Genomic DNA, 19657 nt, shown 5'->3' with positions numbered 1-19657 from the left:
TACCCCATTCAACCCATTCCATTACAACAGGTGTCCCTACGTGTCTTAGAACCCCTAGGGACATATTAGAATCGTTCATATGGGTAGAAGGTGTTCATAGGGTGACCTATGACCCCCTTCGACCCATTCCATGACGACATGTGTCCCTAGGGAAATATTAGAATCGTTCATATGGGTTGAAGGGGGTCATCGGTCACCCTATGACCCCATTCGACCCATTCCATGATGAAATGTGTCCCTAGGGGTCCTAGGAACCCTAGGGACATATTAGAATCGTTCATATTGGTCGAAGGGGATCAAATGGTGACCTATGACCCCTTTCGACCCATTCCATGATGACATATGTCCTTAGGGGTCCTAGGACCCCTAAGGACATATTAGAATAGTTCATATGGTTCGAAGGTGGTCATAGGTTGACCTATGACCCCCTTCGACACATTCCATGATGACATGTGTCCGTAGGGGTCCTAGGACCCCTTAGGACATATTAGAATCATTCATATGGGTCGAAGGGGGCCATAGGGTGAACTATGACCCCTTTCGACACATTCCATGATGACATATGTCCCTAGGGGTCTTAGGACACCTAGGAAGACACCTAGGGACATATTAGAATTGTTCATATGGGTCGAAGGGGGTCATAGGGTGACCTATGATCGCCTTCGACCTATTCCATGATGACATCTGTCCCTAGGGTTCCTTGGACCCCTAAGGACATATTAGAATTGTTCATATGGGTTGAAGGGGGTCATAGGGTAACCTATGACCCCCTTCGACCCATTCCATGATGACATGTGTCCCTAAATATCTTAGGACCCCTAGGGACATATTAGAATCGTTCATATGTGTCGAAGGGGGTCAAAGGGTGACCTATGCTCCCTTCGACCCATTTGATGATGACATGTGTCCCTAGGGGTCCTAGGACCCCTAGGGACATATTAGAATCGTTCATATGGGTTGAAGGGGGTCATAGGGTGATCGATGACCCCCTTCAACACATTACATGACGACATCTATTTCTAGGGGTCCTAGGACCCCCAAGGACATATTAGAATGGTTCATATGGGTCGAAGGGACCTATGACCCCCTTTGACCCATTCCATGACGACATATGTCCCTACGAGTCCTATGACCCCTAAGGACATATTAGAATCGTTCATATGTGTCGAAGGGGGTCATAGGGTGATCTATGACCCCTTTCGACACATTCCATGACGACATGTGTCCCTATGGGTCCTAGGATCCCTAGGGACATATTAGAATCGTTCATATGGGTCAAAGTGGGTCATAGGTCCCCTTCGACACATTCCACGACGACATGTGTCCCTAGGGATCCTACGACCCCTAGGAACATATTAGAATTGTTCATATGGGTCGAAGGGGTTCATAGGGAGACCTATGACCCCCTTCAACACATTCCATGATGACATGCGTCCCGAGGGGTCTTAGGACCCCTAGGGACATATTAGAATCGTTCATATGGGTCGATGGGGGTTATAGGTCCTTTGATACATTCCACGATGATGTGTTCCGGATATATTAGAATCGTTCATATGGGTCGAAGGGGGTCATAGGTTGACCTATGACTTTCGAATGACATAACATTTTTTAAAACCAAAAGTTGCGTCACATTCTATGCTTTGCCTAGTATAAGAAAAATAAAATAAAAATAAAATTTGGTAAAATTTTCTATTAGTTAATTTGGTTAGACACGGAAGTTCTTTTTTCCAAAAAAGTTTTTGTAGAAAATTCATATTTAATTATTTATTTGGAATAAAAATAAGCAAAAATATAAATCACATCCGGGCATGAGTCTACTTTTTATATCTATAATTATATTAAAAAAATTTATCATTTTATTTTGATTAAGGTGGTCAAACATACGCCTACTTTTTATTTTCGCCCTAAAATTGTCATAGTACTGCATTCAAATCCAAACTTTTGACCAATCAATTATTTTTTCCTCCAAATAAGGCCTAGTAGTTTATAAACTACATTCAATTTCTTACAAATTATTTTCTTACAACTTTTTGATATAAAGTCCATAACCACTTTAATATTATTTGTCAAGTTGACATAACTCTGATTTGCTGATTTTTCACTGCCACTTAAGGCTATAATTTGGTACACCATGATCCTGCACATACCCTTATTGAGAATCAACTATCAAATATAAGAAGCAAACTCACAATGGATAAAAGGGTGGTTAATGGTTTCCTGCTCTTTTTTGCACATTAGATATCTATTGGTTAATCTGAACCCCTGTTTAACAAGGTTATCTTAGGTGAGGACTTTCCCATACAGGAGGGTCCACCAAAAGAAATTTAATTTAGGAGTGAGGTGTGGGTCCCAAATTTTTTCCCATTCCAGTCTAGAGCTAGGTAAAGATAAGGTGAGGTCATAGGTCAACTTTGTGGAGAAACCTCTGGAGGGCGTGGGGGGCCAAAGAATTATGTCCTCAATGTCAGACTACAGGATTCTTGTGTGCTTCAAGTTGTTAGATAACTCTTGAGCATTGATTTGCAGCCCCTGATTATTATTCAAAAATTGACCCAAATTAATCCACCTCCCGTGGCTAATGCACCCCTTCACTTTATCTCCCAGCATATGAGTCTAAGTATTACACATATTAAGATTCTTTGCAGGGTCCAGAGGGGTAGCAATATTCCAGTTGTCCTTATAGAATTCGATCTTTTGTCCATTCCAAGTTATCATTTTACAATACTATTTTGTTTATAAACAAACAAAGGTATTAGACTAAATCTCAATTACACGATATTATGAATAAATTACTATTTCACACATTCTTCTCTTAGTACAATAAATTATGTTTGATTTTTTACTCTTACAAATTCTTATCGAGTGCTACCCTATATTTTATCGATAAGGGCACCATCAATTATAGTTTAGCTTCGTATGATCAATCTTTTGAATATTGCCTATAATAATTTATAGTGTCACAAAACAATTCATCCAAATACATTTTAGCTTTTGGCTAAAGATTCACTATTCGATCTAGAATATTTGAAAATTAATTTCAAATACGTCGCTTCGTTAGCTGCAAAGTCCTTAACGTGGGTTTCATTCAAACTTGATGTTTTCTTTCTTCCAACTTTTATCGTTCAAAGCGCAGGCGTGGGCATTATAAGCACCGGGGCATTTTTACTTGAACGCATTTCTTCATCCACAGAGAGCCCCGTAAGTCATCTTCGTGGAATAAAAGTATTAAAACATAACGCTGAATAAATCGACGAAGCTCAAAATATCTCCTACTTATCAGTATGGACATTTGTTTTAGTTGACTTTAACCAAGGAAGAAAACTTTTAAAATGGTGGAAAATGGCTTGTGGAATATACTTCGCTAGTCGAACGGTCTATTAATTGTGCCTTTCAAGATTTTTCTACTCTTTCCCATGCACATAAAATTCTGGTCTAATGAGGTTTCAGGAAAATACAAATCGAAAGCATTTCAAAGGAGCTAGCAGATTAATTTGCTTCTCTGGCAATAATTTTAGCCGATGTTTCATCTAATTTGATATGATTTGGACGTGGAAGATCATTTCATATGAGTGAAAGATCGCATGAATTTTTTTTACTCTGATGTTTGTACAAAATAATTTGACTTTGACTATTTAACTGTTCTAATCTAAGAATTTAATGTATGATGCTTAAACCAATCCATGTTTTCCTAATTATACAATTGTTTAGTAGGATGTGCATAATAGGGTTTTCCAATCAACAACGAAATATTGGTTAAATTGTCCACCATTATTGAGCATGCCTTTCGTGAATAGGAAGAGAGCTCTGGACTGCATATATGAGACCTCTGTATATCATAAATTATTAGCATTTCATAACTTGAGCCAACCCAGCAGGTTACCCTGTTTCACTGACCACAGCTTTAGCTCCTCCATTGTCTATATTTCTCCCTTTTTCTGTGAGAAAATCACTTTCAATTTTTTCCCTTCATGTGCCCCAAAATGCCGGATCCTGGCTTCATCCCTGGATTTATTGGTTACGCTATTCAGTTGGCTGGAAATCACATTATCCATCACATCAATGTTGCCGTACGGTGCAGGAAAGAGTTGAATGCCCTTAGAGATCTGCTTACAAGAATTAATGAAATGAACTTGGAATTGCAGAAGTATCAAAAGGCTCTGAATTCTGGCAGATTGAGTACATTTTCTCTTCGAGCTTTGCCCTCCACGGTCAATAGCTGGTTGAACAAATTGAGTGATCTTTTAGAGGAAGCGTCTGATTTGACGGAGTGCTGCACTGTACCCTCACACTTTCATCTCTTTTCTCGGTATTCATTGAACAGAAAGATCCGGAAACTCACTGCAAAATTGAAAAAGCATGTGGAAAAGTGTTAATTATTGTTAGTTGGACAGCTGTTATTTCTGACCCGAAAATAGCAGTAGTATATATGGGTAGCTTGGACAGCTGTTCGTCCTTATCTATGAATAGCAGTTGTATTTATGGATGGTTTGGACAGCTGTTTGTCCACTTGCCAAGAATTAGTAAATGGTTATTATTTACTAATTTTAGAGATTTCCTTTTGGACACCTTGCAACCAATTCTATTATTGGCTGTCGAGTTGTCTTAATCTCAGCCGTTGGTTTGATTTAATCTCGGTTGTTGGTTTACCAATAGGAGTAGTATAAAAAGGGGTTATTGGGTCATTTGGATAACAAGTTTTGGAAAAACGTTTGCAGTGTTAGCAAAGGCGCAGTGTTAGCGTGGAGATAGCAGTGGGGAATATCAGCGGGAGAAATTAGAAGGTTGTCGGAGTTCTGCCAGTAAGAGGCAAGGAATTTTTTATCTCTTGATTTGCTGAAGTTTAATATAATTCCTCAGATCTGTAGAACTGGTTTTCCCTTAAGGGTTTTTCCAAGGACAATTTGTTCGAAAATATTGTGTTCATTGTGTTGTTCATTTCTTTCCGTATTATAAGTGAAATTGCAGTTGTGTTATTTTTCAATATTAGCTGAAAATTTGTTTTCAGCAGTTTAATAATCATTTATGATAGGAGATTAATAATCAGTGACTGCAATAGTTTGAATTTTCACATGGTATCAGAGAATTGTTAAGGGTAGAAGAGTTTTTCCCTAGGAAAGAAATTTTGATCTCTTTAGATTTATTATTGCTTTAAACCCTTGAGATGGCTTCAGCTGGTTTGAGAGATCAGAATAGATTGGATGGTGCCTCAAATTTTGGTGTCTGGAAGGCCAGAATTTTTTTATTGTTGGAAGAGAATGGTATCAAGGATTATGCTACCAGTGGTGTACCTGTACCAACGGATGCAACACAGCTTGCAGCATATAGGCAGGATGATGCCAAAGCGAGGAGGATTATCCTTGATGGTGTCAAGGATCATATTGTTCCACATATCTCGGAGCTAGATACAACGAAGAAGATGTGGGACGCCATTCTAAATCTGTACCAGAATGCTACCACCAACAAGAAGTTGATTCTCAGAGAGAAGCTAAAGAATACTCGGATGAATCAGGGAGAAGACGTCACAAGTTACCTCACCAGGCTCAGACTTGTCAAGGATGAGTTAGCAGCTGTTGGAGATAGCCCTAGTGATGATGAGCTAGTGAGAATAGCCCTAAATGGGTTTACTAAACAATGGAGTGCCTTTGTTCAAGTTGTCAATGGACGAGATACTTTACCGAGTTGGGATCGACTATGGACTGATTTCACTCAAGAGGAGTTTAGACTAAGTCTTGTCAATGGGGCCAACAAGAGTCAGAAAAATGAGGTGGAACAAGAGAACGTTGCCCTAGCGGGTAAAGGGAAAGTAAAGAAGGGATCTAGCAAAGGATCAAATTCACAAAGTGAAAAGAAGAAGAAGGACCTTTCTAAGGTCAAGTGCTTTGGATGTCATGAGTTTGGCCACTATGTCAGTGATTGCCCAAAGAGGAAAAAGGGTAAGAAGCAGGTGGCAGCTTCAGCAAGTGTAGAAGAACTCTCCAGTAGAATGGAAGATGAGTTTGCACTCATAGCTTGTATGGTTAGCTCAAGCTCACAGTGTGTTTGGTATATAGATAGTGGGGCGTCATTTCATATGACAGGAGTTAGAGAGTACTTCTCTAGTTACAAGGAAGAGGACACCAACATCCAGATTTCTATGGGAAACTTGTCCGAACTCAACCCTGTTGGGAAAGGGACTGTTCAGTTTCAGAAAGAGAATGGAAAGATAATTCCACTTCATGATGTGTTATATGTGCCAAGCTTAGGTATGAATTTGATTTCTGTATCTGTTCTTCAGGATAGGGGGTATAATGTACTCTTTAGAGGGACACATGTGTTGATTAAGCACAAGGATTGGAAATCACCCATAACTATTGGAGTTAGGAGTGGTCACCTTTATAGATTGCAGTTTGATACTCCTAAGGCACTTATGAGCAATACTAATCCTAAAGATCTTGGAGAGCTATGGCATAGGAGGATGGACCATATTCATCATGGAGCACTTAGATTGCTTCGTGAGACCGTGACAGGTGTTCCAGAGGTGAGCACAGAGCATGACGATGTATGTAAGGAATGTGTGTTGGGGAAGTTTGTGAAAGCATCTTTTCCAAGGAGTGACACCAGATCTAAGGGTGTTTTTGATCTAGTACATTCAAATGTTTGTGGACCAACGTCGACGAAATCTCTTAGAAGATATGAGTATTATGCTACTTTTATTGATGATTTCTCTAGAAAGACCTGGATATACTTCTTGAAGACTAAGGATGAGGTTTTTAGTTGATTCCAAGAGTTCAAGGCTCTTGTGGAGAACTCGACAGGAAAGAAGATAAAGGTTCTTCGATCAGACAATGGAGGCGAGTACAAAGGAAATGTCTTCCAGGAGTTCTGCACCAGAGAAGGAATCAAGAGAGAATGGACTGTTTCTTACAATCCACAGCAAAATGGAGTTGCTGAGAGGAAGAACCGTTCTATATCGGAGGCAGCAAGAGCTATGCTACATGACCAGGACATGCCCCATTACTTATGGGCAGAGGCATGTAATATAGCAGTCTACATTCAGAATAGAATTCCACACAAGGTGCTAGGGAAGATGACACCAGAGGAGGCTTTAACAGGGAAGAAGCCAGATGTTAGTCACTTCAGGATATTCGGAAGTTTGGCATATTGCCATATTCCTGGAGATACATGTACAAAGTTAGATCAGACTGCAGAGAGGGGGTACTTTGTTGGGTACAGTGAGACCTCAAAGGCATATAAGATTTTCATTCCAGGGACTAAAAGAATTATTGTCAGACGGGATGTCAAGTTCATGGAGGACAAGGCATTTAGGAGATCCAGAGATTTGCTAGCAGATGATCAGAGTGAGCAGCCAATAGAAGCTCCAAGACCAAGTCAAGGGCAACAAAGCTCAAGTACAATTACCAGTATGAGTGTAGACTCAATTAGTGAAGATTCACAGAGTATGGAGCAACAGGTGCAATAGGAAATGCATCTAGAAGACTTAGAGGTTGACATTTCATCCTCTACAGTTGGCAGCAAGAATCATGTGGTTCCAGATACACAAAGGGATACTCAAGAGTTTGTGGGAGCTCCTAGGAAGAGTACTAGACAACGAAGACAACCAGCCAAGTTCAATGACTATGTGGCATTAGTTAGTCAGTTGGTAGATAGTGAGCCTTCTAGCTATCAAGAAGCTGCAGAACATTAGGTATGGCGAGATGCTATGGTTGAGGAATATTCTTCAATAATGCAAAATGATGTGTGGGAGGTAGTACCTAGACCAACAGATAGGGTTGTAGTTGGATCACGCCGGATCTATAAGATAAAGCACGGTGCAGATGGTAGCATCGAGAAATACAAGGCTAGGTTCGTGGAAAAGGGGTTCTCTCAGAAGGAGGGAATAGACTATGAGGAGACATTTGCTCTAGTTGCCAAGTATACTTCTATACGAGCTGTAATCTCACTTGCAGCACAGATGGGATGGCAAATCCATCAAATGGATGTCAAGACAACATTCCTCAATGGTGAGTTGAAGGAGGTATACATAGAACAACCAGAAGGCTTTGTAGCGCACAACAAATAGACCCATGTGTGTAGATTGAAGAAAGCATTATACGGACTCAAGCAGGCTCCTAGAGCGTGGTATGAGTGCATTGATACATACTTGCAGAAAATGGGCTTTGTGAAGAGTGAAGCAGATGCTAACCTCTACTACTTGATGGTTTGGGGTGAGATTCTCATTCTTGTTCTTTATGTGGACGATCTATTTCTTACAAGTTCACTAGGGCTCATAGTGGATTGCAAGAGGAACCTTGCAGAAGAGTTCGAGATGAAGGATTTAGGACTTATGCACTACTTTCTAGGCATGGAAGTGTGGCAGACAGATGGGGAGATTTTCCTTGGTCAAGGAAAATATTGCATTGAAATCTTGAAGAAATTCGAGATGGAGGATTGCAAAGCCATGTCTACACCCATGATCACGAATTGGAGGAAGGTAGATACATCTAAGGAGAAAGATGTAGATCCCACTTTATATAGACAGTTGATTGGTTCGCTTATGTATTTGGTCAACACTAGACCAGATATAGCATTTGCAGTTAACTCTCTTAGTCAGTTCATGGTTGAACCAAAGAGAATGCATTGGATAACGGCTAAGCATGTGCTACGTTACTTGCGTGGTACAGTCGAGTATGGGATCAGATATGTTCGAGGTGAAGGTATTAGGTTGATAGGCTATACTGATGCAGATTGGGTAGGAAGTACAACAGATAAAAGGAGCACTTCAGGGTTTTGTTTCAGCTTGGGATCAGGAGTTGTATCTTGGTTCAGCAGGAAGTAGAAGTCTATGGCTCTAAGTTCAGCAGAAGCAGAATACATAGTAGCTAGCATGGTGACATGTTTGGTCAGAAGGTTGAGATTACTGTGATACATTGTGACAATAAGAGTTGCATCAAGTTGTCTGAGAATCCAGTGTTTCATGATAGGCCTAAACATATAGATATCAGTTACCACTTCATCAGAGATTGTGTACAAAGGGGAGTTGTTCGACTACAATACATACCTACAGATGAGTAGGTAGCAGACATTCTGACAAAGGCTTTGGGAAAGGCCAAATTTATCTTCTTCAGAGATAAGATGGGTGTCATGCAGAACAACTTCCTCGCTAAGAGGGATTGTTAATTATTGTTAGTTGGACAACTGTTATTTCTGACCCGAAAATAGCAGTAGTATTTATGGGTAGCTTGGACAATTGTTCGTCCTTATCTATGAATAGAAGTTGTATTTATGGGTGGTTTGGACAGCTGTTTGTCCACTTGCCAAGAATTAGTAAATGGTTATTATTTACTAATTTTAGAGATTCCCTTTTGGACACCTTGCAACCAATTCTATTATTGGCTATCGAGTTGTCTTAATCTCAACCGTTGGTTTGATTTAATCTCGGCCGTTGGTTTACCAACAGGAGTAGTATAAAAAGGGGTCATTAGGTCATTTGGATAACAAGTTTTGGAAAAACGTTTGTAGTGTTAGCAAACAATCTTGCAGTGTTAGCAAGGGCGCAGTGTTAGCATGGAAATAGCAGTGGGGAATATCAGCGGGAGAAATTAGGAGGTTGTCGGAGTTCTGCCAGTAAGAGGCAAAGAATTTTGTATCTCTTGATTTGCTGAAGTTTAATATAATTCCTCATATGTAGAACTGGTTTTCCCTTAGGGGTTTTTCCAGGGACAATTTGTCCGAAAATATTGTGTTCATTGTGTTGTTCATTTCTTTCCGTATTATAAGTGAAATTGCAGTTGTGTTATTTTTCAATATTAGCTGAGAATTTGTTTTCAACAGTTTAATAATCATTTATGATAGGAGATTAATAATCAGTGACTGCAATAGTTTGATTGTTCACAAAAAGGATGTGGCCACTGTTGCTTTCCTCCACCAGCTTCACCAAGACATGGCCTACCATCATGGATTTGAAGAGATGGGGCAGAGAATCGATTCTATTCAGCGAACCGCAATGCCTGGAGGTCTTTTGACAATATCCACTTCTTCAACTGCTTCTAATTACACAAGGTATATTGAGGAGGCACTCATTGTAGGACAGGATTATGCATCGACCAGACTTCAGGAGCTGATTGATTCAGAGCACCACAACAATCTGTCTCGATTCGGCATAGTAGGCAAGGGCGGGTCCGGTAAAACACTTCTGCTGAAACAAATCTTCAACAGTAACCAGGTACAAAATCTCTTTTCTAATGACTTGATGATTTGGGTTACTGTTTCACAAAACCCCTCTTTCAATGCTATTAGAAGAGATATGGTCAAACAAATACCTCTTACAGTAAAAGAAGTATTGGACAATACAAAGGAACATCATGTCAAAAATTGGTTGAATGAAACCATGGCAAAACACAAGCTTGTCCTATTTTTAGATGATGTTTGGGAAATGAATGCAACCTCTTTGCTAGAGGAGTTGTGTGTTCCTCTCTTTCCACAAAAATCCAACATTATCATTGCCACTTCCAGAACAACTAGTGTGCTCTCACGGCTGGGAGTTCCCAAATCATCAGTCATTCAAATGCAAGATTTGGCAGAGGATGACAGTTGGAATTTTTTTTGTTTCCACGCTTTCCCACATAGCGGAGGAATTTTGCCTAGGATCATTGATGAAGATTTTGCGAGGGGAGTCTGCAAGGAGTGCGAGGGGCTTCCATTAGCCCTCAAAGTAATCAAGCATGCAATGGCAGGCATCACTCAGCCAAGTGAGTGGGAATTCACACTGCTAAAGTTGCAAAACAATGGGACACATTCACTTTCATGCATGCTTCCACGCAGGTTGAGATTGAGCTACGATGCTTTGGCCGATGTGGCTGGTTACGGCATTTCCTTACAGTTGTGCTTCCTTTACCTTGCTGCTTTCTCAGAGGATGAGGTCATCTCCATTGGAGTTGCTACAAAGTACTGGATTGGAGAAGGGTTGGCGGCCGGGACGAATCCTATCCAAATTGGAGAGAGATATGTCAAAATCTTAGCAGATAGATGCCTTATTGAACCAGTCCACAGGGATTATGATGGAAATATAGTGCATTTCAAGATGCATGATGTGTTGTACATATGGCACATCAAATTGCTGAGAATGAAGAAAAATGCTTCCTTCGGGCAGGCAGAGGTTTATTTGAATTCCTTTTTAGGGCACAGGAGAATTTCACTGTGGTACAACAATTCAACCAGCATTCCAAAGACATTCAAAGCTCCTTGGATAAGGTCCTTGCTGCTTGCTCACAATCTTTCTCTGACAAAAAATCCAAAAGAGGTGTTTCGGAGCATGACCGGTCTCAGGGTCTTGGATTTGTCATTTACTGGAATACGATAATTGCCAAAAAGCATAGGATGCTTGAAGCATTTAGTTTGTCTCAAGTTATCCTCAGTCCCAATTAAGAGATTGCCAAACACTATCTCTGCTCTCAAAAACCTTCAAATATTAGATCTTTATAAATATGATATTAGAGAGCTTCGCTCCACCATCTCTAAGTTAACTTCCCTTAAACTTTTGAAACTTCATTTATGTAAACATTTGTTGTGCATGCCTCATGGGATATCACGCCTTACCTCCCTGGAGTACCTGGATACAAGTAGTTCAAATATCAGGTATAAGAAGTGCGTAAAAGATTGCCTTTCAATTAACAATTTGGGCACACTAAACCAACTCAAAAGATTGGCACTTCAAAATAATGGCAAAACTATTAGAGAAGGAATGCTGGGAAATATGAAGGAGATGAAGTGGCTATGTTTGAGCCTCACAAATATGGAAAACCTACCTCATGACATGAGTGCCATGTCAAAATTGAATAAACTCTGGTTAGAATGTCCTAAATTTCTTAAAATAGAACATTCCTTCTCTGAATTTCAACATTTGAGCTACATTGGTTTGAGTAACTACCACATGCTGAAGCAACTACCTGCCTTGCATGAAGTTCGAAATCTAAGGCACTTACAGATCGTAAATTGCCCCAATATAGACAAGTTTCCAGAGGAATTCGGAAAGGAGGGAACGTTTCTGAAGCTTGAGATATTTTTAGTGGTGGAGATGAAGAAGTTGGAGCAGCTGTCGATAGTGGAAGGAGGAGCGTTGCCTTCACTCAAAAAATTAAAATTAATGAAGTGTGAGGCATTGCAAAGTTTACTAGAGTGTTACTGGGATTTGGAGAGTGTAGAGAAGATACGAGTCTACAGTTGCTCGAAGGTTTTTCATGTTATGACAACAGAAGAGAACTTTATCAAGTCAAAGAACAAGGTGCAAACAATAAAATTATCTACTGCAGAAACTCAAGCATTAGAAGAGCGGTACCATCATATGGTTGGCGGTACCATAATAAATTTTGATCATGTGGAATTTGGGCGTAATGAAATACTTCATTTTCTGGATGAAGTTTATCGACTTTATTTGTTTTGAGTTATATGAATATCATTAAAACTAGTAATCGCACCCTGGTGTGCAATGGGTACGCCGAAGTATTGTTGTGTTTGGTTTTATGGATGAATTTGGTAGAGTAGTGATGTCTGCATGATATGTTAACAAATAGTGTACTTTGTATGTTACTATGTGAAACATCCATTGAACAAATATAATTCTAAATCCCATCATCTTAGATCTGAGTTTGGGTATTTTGAGGTATGAATAGTGGAGGCATTAGGATGAAACCTAAATTTGGGTTACATTCACTCAAAGCACAAAAATTCAAAGAACATTCCAAAAGTTTGAAAATGCATAACTGCAACCTTTAAAACACTTCACAATGTTATATTACACACTCAAAAACAAGGAAAAATGCAATTTTTTAATGAGGATTGACTAAACATGACACATAGACTGGGAGAAACAAAACGATTGTTTTCACAAATCTACCACTACACATTCTTGGGCTGGCTTCAATTCCGATTTTTTTCTGTTCAGTTGCTTGACCAAAGTTCACCTACGATGCCTACAAATCTACAGGCAACCTCTTTTCACTGAACCTCTACCATATGGATAGGTGTTTTTCATTCTATGTTTTTGTCTCGTCTTTTGGCTTTGCCATGGACTGTAAAATGTTCACACAACTATGGTGACTATGGTTTCAAGTAAATTGTTTCTCCAAATAGTTAATTCCTTTAGCTCTAATTCCCTTAGCTCTCTCCAGTAGAGAAGGTTATGAAAATTGAATATGCGTAGTTTTTTAATTCCTAGGTGGTTATGTCAAATTCAGACAAATGGTGGACAAAGAATCGAATGAAGTTGAGAAATATTGTCAATAAGAACTATTAAGTTGTCTTCCTCTACTGGTGGATCTATACGTTTGGATGATTTATTGCCTTGAAAAAGTATGACCAAAATAAGTTAGGAATGGAGAATCTAATTTTATGAAAGAATCAAATGAAGCCGAGAAATACTGTCAATAAGAACTATAAGTTGTCTTCCTCTGGTGGTGGTGCTATACGTTCTGGTGACCAAAATAAGTTAAGAATGAAGAATCTAATTTTATGAATGATTTGTGTACTTATATAGTATCCTGCAATCTGGTATCCATAAATTGCCTATCTCTCTTTGTTTGATTCAGAAGATTGCATTTCAGTTGGATTAGGCTTCTGGGTTTTGGGAAGAGTTGTTGTTTGTGGTTGTAAATTCTCTGGGAGAAAAGGAGGCGATATTCTTTACATCATTTGCGTCTGATATGTTTTGAAATTTTCTGAACCCACTATTTGAACAAAAGGCAGAGGCCTTGCAACAACAAACCCACAAAGAAGTAAATCAAGAAAGGACAATCATAATCAACAATATAAAACACTGTTGGAGGTAGTAGATAAACCTAGCCAAAATGCCTCATATAATTTGAATACAATGTATGTATTAAGATAATTGAAGGGAAATTGAGAGCACTCCAAAAAGTCATCTGAGATCAGTATGCACATCCTGTATCTAATAGTTCCTTGAACAACTTCTAATAAGCAAATACAAGTGCATACTACTATACCATAAAAATGGAAACAGAAATAGTTGATTTCTCACAATTAAAAAAAGGAAAGTGATTGCAATTTACCGATCTAAATAATTTTTAGCAACATTATGGCATATAGATTATTATTCTACAATTATGAAACTAGAAGAATGAGACAGAATAGAGAACACAGATATACGGAGGGAAACCTTTTCAAGTAAAAAACCCCACCTTCCAAACCATCAAGCTAATGTATTATTCAGCAACAAGTTACAATACATTTTCAACCTTCACATGGAGATTTACATCTTGCTCCATTCTAGAGAAAATGTGGTAGCATAACCCTGTGCAAGTAACTTCTCATCTTTCTCTTACACCTTGCCTATCTACAGCCCTCAAAGTGTTTATATAATGCGCTTTCCATTTTTAGGGCATCTTCCAAAGATAGCTCTTATACGTCATAAGAATCCTAGGAATCCGTCATAACTGTTTTAGTTATGATTTCCTTACACACTATTAAATATTCCAAAAATAGCTCTTACGGGCCATAGAAATCCGTCATAAGAATCCATCATAATTCAAGATGCTGACACATGCAAGTGGAGTGACACAACAACATACCAACTAGACATGTACACTCACACTTAATTACATTATTCGCCAAAAAAACATTTACAAAACAAATAATAAAAATAGGAATTAGCCAAGATTGAAACACCTTATTCCTAACAATAACTTGATCTGTAAATATTAACAAAATGAATAGGATAGAATGTGTTATAGAGGAGAGAAGTCAATGTGAATGGCAAGTTTGATACCATCGTCAGCCTTCTTGGCCAAGCCAAGATGGAGGATCCGTTATAATATGAAACATGCTTTGGTAATGCTTCGAAGGGTGAAGTACAACAAAAAGGGTACATAATCTCCAAGGATGCAATAAGCGGAGTTATGCTAGGGTTTTCAGCACAAGCAAGAAGAATGTTTCACAAATTCTGAATGGCGGAAGGACAAAAGCTTGCTAGGAAAGATCATAATCATCAATTTAAGTCTTTGATAGAACGCTTTGAGCAGTTGCATGTTACTACAACAGCTAAAGGAAACCTGGTAATTGTTTGATAAAACGCCTCCCATGAGATGATTGGCATGGTGACGAACTATTGCAAAGTTGAACTCCCAGCATCTGCCAGTATCAAACAAGGAGTTGCTACAAGTGTTCCATTATTGATGGTCTCCAATTCATGGTCCAAAATAATGTAGGTGATTTGATAGATTGTGTTGGGAAGCCTGTAAAATTCTTCATTCAAATACAGTGACAGCCAAGAGTCGATTCTACAAACTAGAGCTATGGATTTTAGAGGAAATTGTGTTTAATGTTGTGATTGTAGATGTCATTGTGGACATGCGTCCTAAATGTTGAATCATACGTCACATGATCTATTTCACAGAAACTGCAAAGACATGTCTCAATGTATGCCAACTGTGCACTATTAAACAAGCAACCCATATTATTTGATGGAATATTTCAGAAATGTGTTCTCACAAGGAGCATAATGGTCATAGGATACTCACCAAATACATTGGCTGACAAAGTTTTTCTTTAAAACAAGCTATGGATATCCATCACAGAACAAAGAACGAGGAGTTGGAATTTGAAATTCCCAATTTGACATGCATCAAAGAACATGAAGAGGGAAAATTTTAGCTCTTGCATTTATGATTGTTATGCAAAAAAGGATGAATGCATGAAACATATGCAAAGCAAGCACGTTGTTTTCCCGAATGCCTCAAAGAGCAATCATCTCCTAGGAATCAAATAAACTGATTACAGGATATCCGTCAAACCATTTTGCTGGATGAGCTTTAAAACTTCTACAGAAATGCAATTGGTGGGTGTAAAGATAAATTCCCCATCCTGGTCGCATCCGATACAATGGAAACTCGGTATGAAAAGTTATATCCATTGGTTTTTAAAGTCTTTGTCAGACATTATCACAGCAAAGTTTCCAAGTTTAGAACGTATGGTATGGGTCATCAAAGAGCAAACCAAAGTGAGGACCCTGAACAAATATTGAAGATATAGTATTCAAAAATGTGAGTTGGAAATTCTCATACAGGATGGGATAACACATGGAACATTTGAAATTGGTGAGATATATTAATGTCTGAATCACATGAATGATATTTATTACACAACACATTTGATGTTGAATATGAATACAACCTGACTGGAACCATTCAACAAATATCTTTTCTTAATGAGCTTAAAAAATCTTAAAAGCAAACACATGTGGCAAGCATAAAGTTGAATCACATAACCAATGTCAAAATAGGATTTTTAGAATAGATTGCAAAATGAGATAAAAGAATATTGCCCACTATTTCAGCTGCAAATGCCATGACAAGTTTGCATGTATAGTGTGAAAGCATAACTTGTGCACCTGATTATTCATTTGAAAGATTAGATGTTTTTTCTTGTGTATCATATAACAAATGATGAAATAAAATAAAAGCCAAATCCTCACACAGTACATGTGGCCATATTTACAAATCACTGTGTGCCAAAATTAAAGCTCAGAATAATCTTAAGCTATTGTTTCCTTCTCAATGCCTTTTCAATTTACTTCACACTCAAATTATAAACAAAGGACAGAACATGCAACTAATTCAAATTCTCCACTTCCAAACCCCAAAGTGGAAAACAAGAGTGTGTATCAACTCTACTATCGTCAAGTAAAACCCTCCAACATTTAAAATTATCGTCGTGGGAGACTGGAAATCAAATCAGCTACCTTCATATACCCTGCAGGCACCCATCCTCCTTAATCAACATTCCATGTTCACAATGTCGCCTGAATCCAAACTGTTGAAAGAGTTGCATGTCAAAAACTAAATAAAAGAGGGGTAAACGCCTCCTCACCGTTAGGCTTCCTAAACTACACAAACTCGTCCAGAATGATGATCTTGTTTATCGAATTCGTTGCATTTTAATAAAATTATTTATAAATTGAATATCACTATAAATATAAATTATATATTGTGATATTGCTATCAGGATTTAACTCTGTATGTGTAATTTTTTGAGTCAAATTCATTGACTCATGTTTCATGAGTAGTGATTCAACACAAACCCAAACCTATCTCTCATGAGATTAAATGAACACTTAGTACTCATTGGAACTAGGTGAACAGATGTGAAGCAAGAAGACTTCCTGGGAGGTCACCCATCCGAGTACTACTACTACGAAGTTTCCTCCATGATTAAACTCATTTTGCTTGTAACCCCATTTGCAAAACCTTCCGTCACCAAGTGTTGGAAAGCCCCTTATACTCATCAATTGAATATAAATATATTGTAGTGTTGAAAAGTAACATAAAAATAAAATTTATGATTAATAAATTATAAAGTATAATTAAAATAATATGATATTATATAAACTCTATACTACATGTCAATTATACTAAATAAATTGTTATGGATTTAAGATATGACATACAAATAACTCATACTATTAATAAACTCCCAATATTAGGATTTAAGATATGACATACAAATAACTCATACTATTAATAAACTCCCAATATTAGATGACAAGTGTCTATTAGTGTCTATTTTATTGTAGAGTATATTTTTTATAATTTTTGGAACCTAACTATTTAATTTTGGAACATTTTTACATAATTTTCTTTTTTATAATGGACATAATGTATTTCTAAAGTAAATTAAAAATAATTTTCTATATAACTATATGATGTATTAGAATTTAGAAAAGTGTATTATATTTTACACTAATGATAATTATTAAAATGTTCATGGAGATTAAAATTAGAATTAGTATAATACTATAATAGATATAATATTATAATATTATTAAATGAATTAATAATCATATTTTTTTATAAAATAAAATTACATATTTAATATATGTTATTAAATATATTTTTATGATTATGTTTTTAAGGAAACAATTCATGCTTCTTAAAAAAGCGTCGTTATAATACAAATTGGTTTGAACCAATGAGAGTGTAAATAAATAAAAGTCTTATTGTGTAAAAATAAAAATAAAAAATTGAACTTAATAAATAATGAAAAAATGAAGTTTTTTGATTGGTTCAATTTAATTGAGCAATTGGACAAAGTGATTGTAGTAGTATTGCTAAGGCAAGTACAATAACAATAGTACATATGAATTTTGAGGAAATTTAAGAAAACTTTCATAACATGTAAAGTCACAAATCAAGAAAGTTTCTATCTATTTTTTTTTTAAAATGGTAAGTTGCTAGAAAATTTTGAATAAAAAAGTAAAATTATTTTTATAGTTGGTAAACTAAAGTTCATTGCAAATGCTATAATACAATTATATGACAACAAATTGTAAAATCTAGGACCAAAGCTCCCACATATAAGCCTATCGGCTTAAACTAGTTGTATCTTTTGTACATGCAACAATAAGATAGGTCATCATATTTTCCTATTTAAAAACTACATATTAAATTACTAAATAAGAATGTAAGTCAAATACATAAAGAGACATTCATGGTACTAAAACATACATATATTTTCAAATTTTGGTAACCTATCCATCTTAGAAATAAGGTCATTATTTATAGAAAGTATTAGGAGGTACAAACTAAAGACTCCTAAAATGAAAGTTGATCTTGAATATTAGGGTGCGATCCCATGAGGAGGGCTTTGAGATCTATTTTTACAGAGTGAAAGTTCTAATGAAGTGAAACAAAAGATGTTACAGGTTTAAATTGAATCTTCTCCTCAAAAACAGTTGCCCTACATATTAGGGTGAATGGGTGGAAAATGTGGGGGGCTAGAAATTGCCCCATCAGCTTAGGCTTTCTGTCTATCACTTGTCAATCAAATATGTTTTTTTTACTTTTTATCAATATTATTATTAAATGATCTAGTTATGTAAATTAACAATGCAATTCATGAGACCACCAGCTTCCATAAATTGTGGAGGTTAAACTTTTAAGCATAAACTCCACTTCAAGATTCATGGGACTTCCCACTTTAAAATTATTCTAAAAAGTCTCAATAGCACCGTTGAATGTTTTTAGGAAGCCTCCTCCATAGGACCGCACCCTAAGTGTCCAAATGTTACATTCTAAATTGAAAAGTCATAGAGCCAACTAAAGACCTCTAAAATGAAAGTTCATTTTGAATATTAGTGTCCAAATGTTACATTCCAAATTGAAAAGTCACAGTAAAAAAAAAAAAGATTAAAATTTTGACATTGAGATGATTACAATTTCAAAAGAATATTTTATATTCAACATTATATATTATTTTTATAATTTAAAATGGATTAAAAAGCTAAGTTTCAATAATCAATACTACATTTAATTTAGAAAAAGTAAAATATACATCTATTTTAGAAAAAAAAATTAGTATATTAAAAATAAATGTCTAATTTTTAAAATTCAAAAAATTTATCAAATTTATCTATTTGTCTAGTTTTATAATTTGTTATGTGTATTTTAATTTTTGAAATTGATTGATCCCATGATATTTTAATACAACTCAGCAGTTTAGTTTGAGATTAAAAAAATTGGAGTATCATAGATTCTTCTTTAATACTTATTTAATATAAATTTCATTTTGATATTTTATAAGTAAGTAAAAATAATAGTACAAAATATGAGCAAATGAAAGAAAAACAAGAAAATTGAAGACTTGATTGTTTCTTATATTACTTCATGCATAA

The 19657-nt window shown here is 36.7% G+C and overlaps 1 pseudogene; it reads left to right on the top strand.

Annotated features, from left to right (window-relative positions):
- The first annotated feature begins 3980 nt into the window (after nt 1-3980).
- LOC149559197 (putative disease resistance protein At1g61300) lies at nt 3981-12442 on the top strand (annotated as a pseudogene).
- The last annotated feature ends 7215 nt before the right edge of the window (nt 12443-19657 follow it).

Source organism: Cupressus sempervirens, chromosome 5, assembly GCF_028749045.1.
Source record: "Cupressus sempervirens isolate cs-2001-9-10 chromosome 5, ASM2874904v1, whole genome shotgun sequence".
NCBI classification, from domain to species: domain Eukaryota; kingdom Viridiplantae; phylum Streptophyta; class Pinopsida; order Cupressales; family Cupressaceae; genus Cupressus; species Cupressus sempervirens.
Note: the sequence above shows the minus strand (reverse complement) of the source record. Positions and strands in the feature narration are given on the sequence as shown.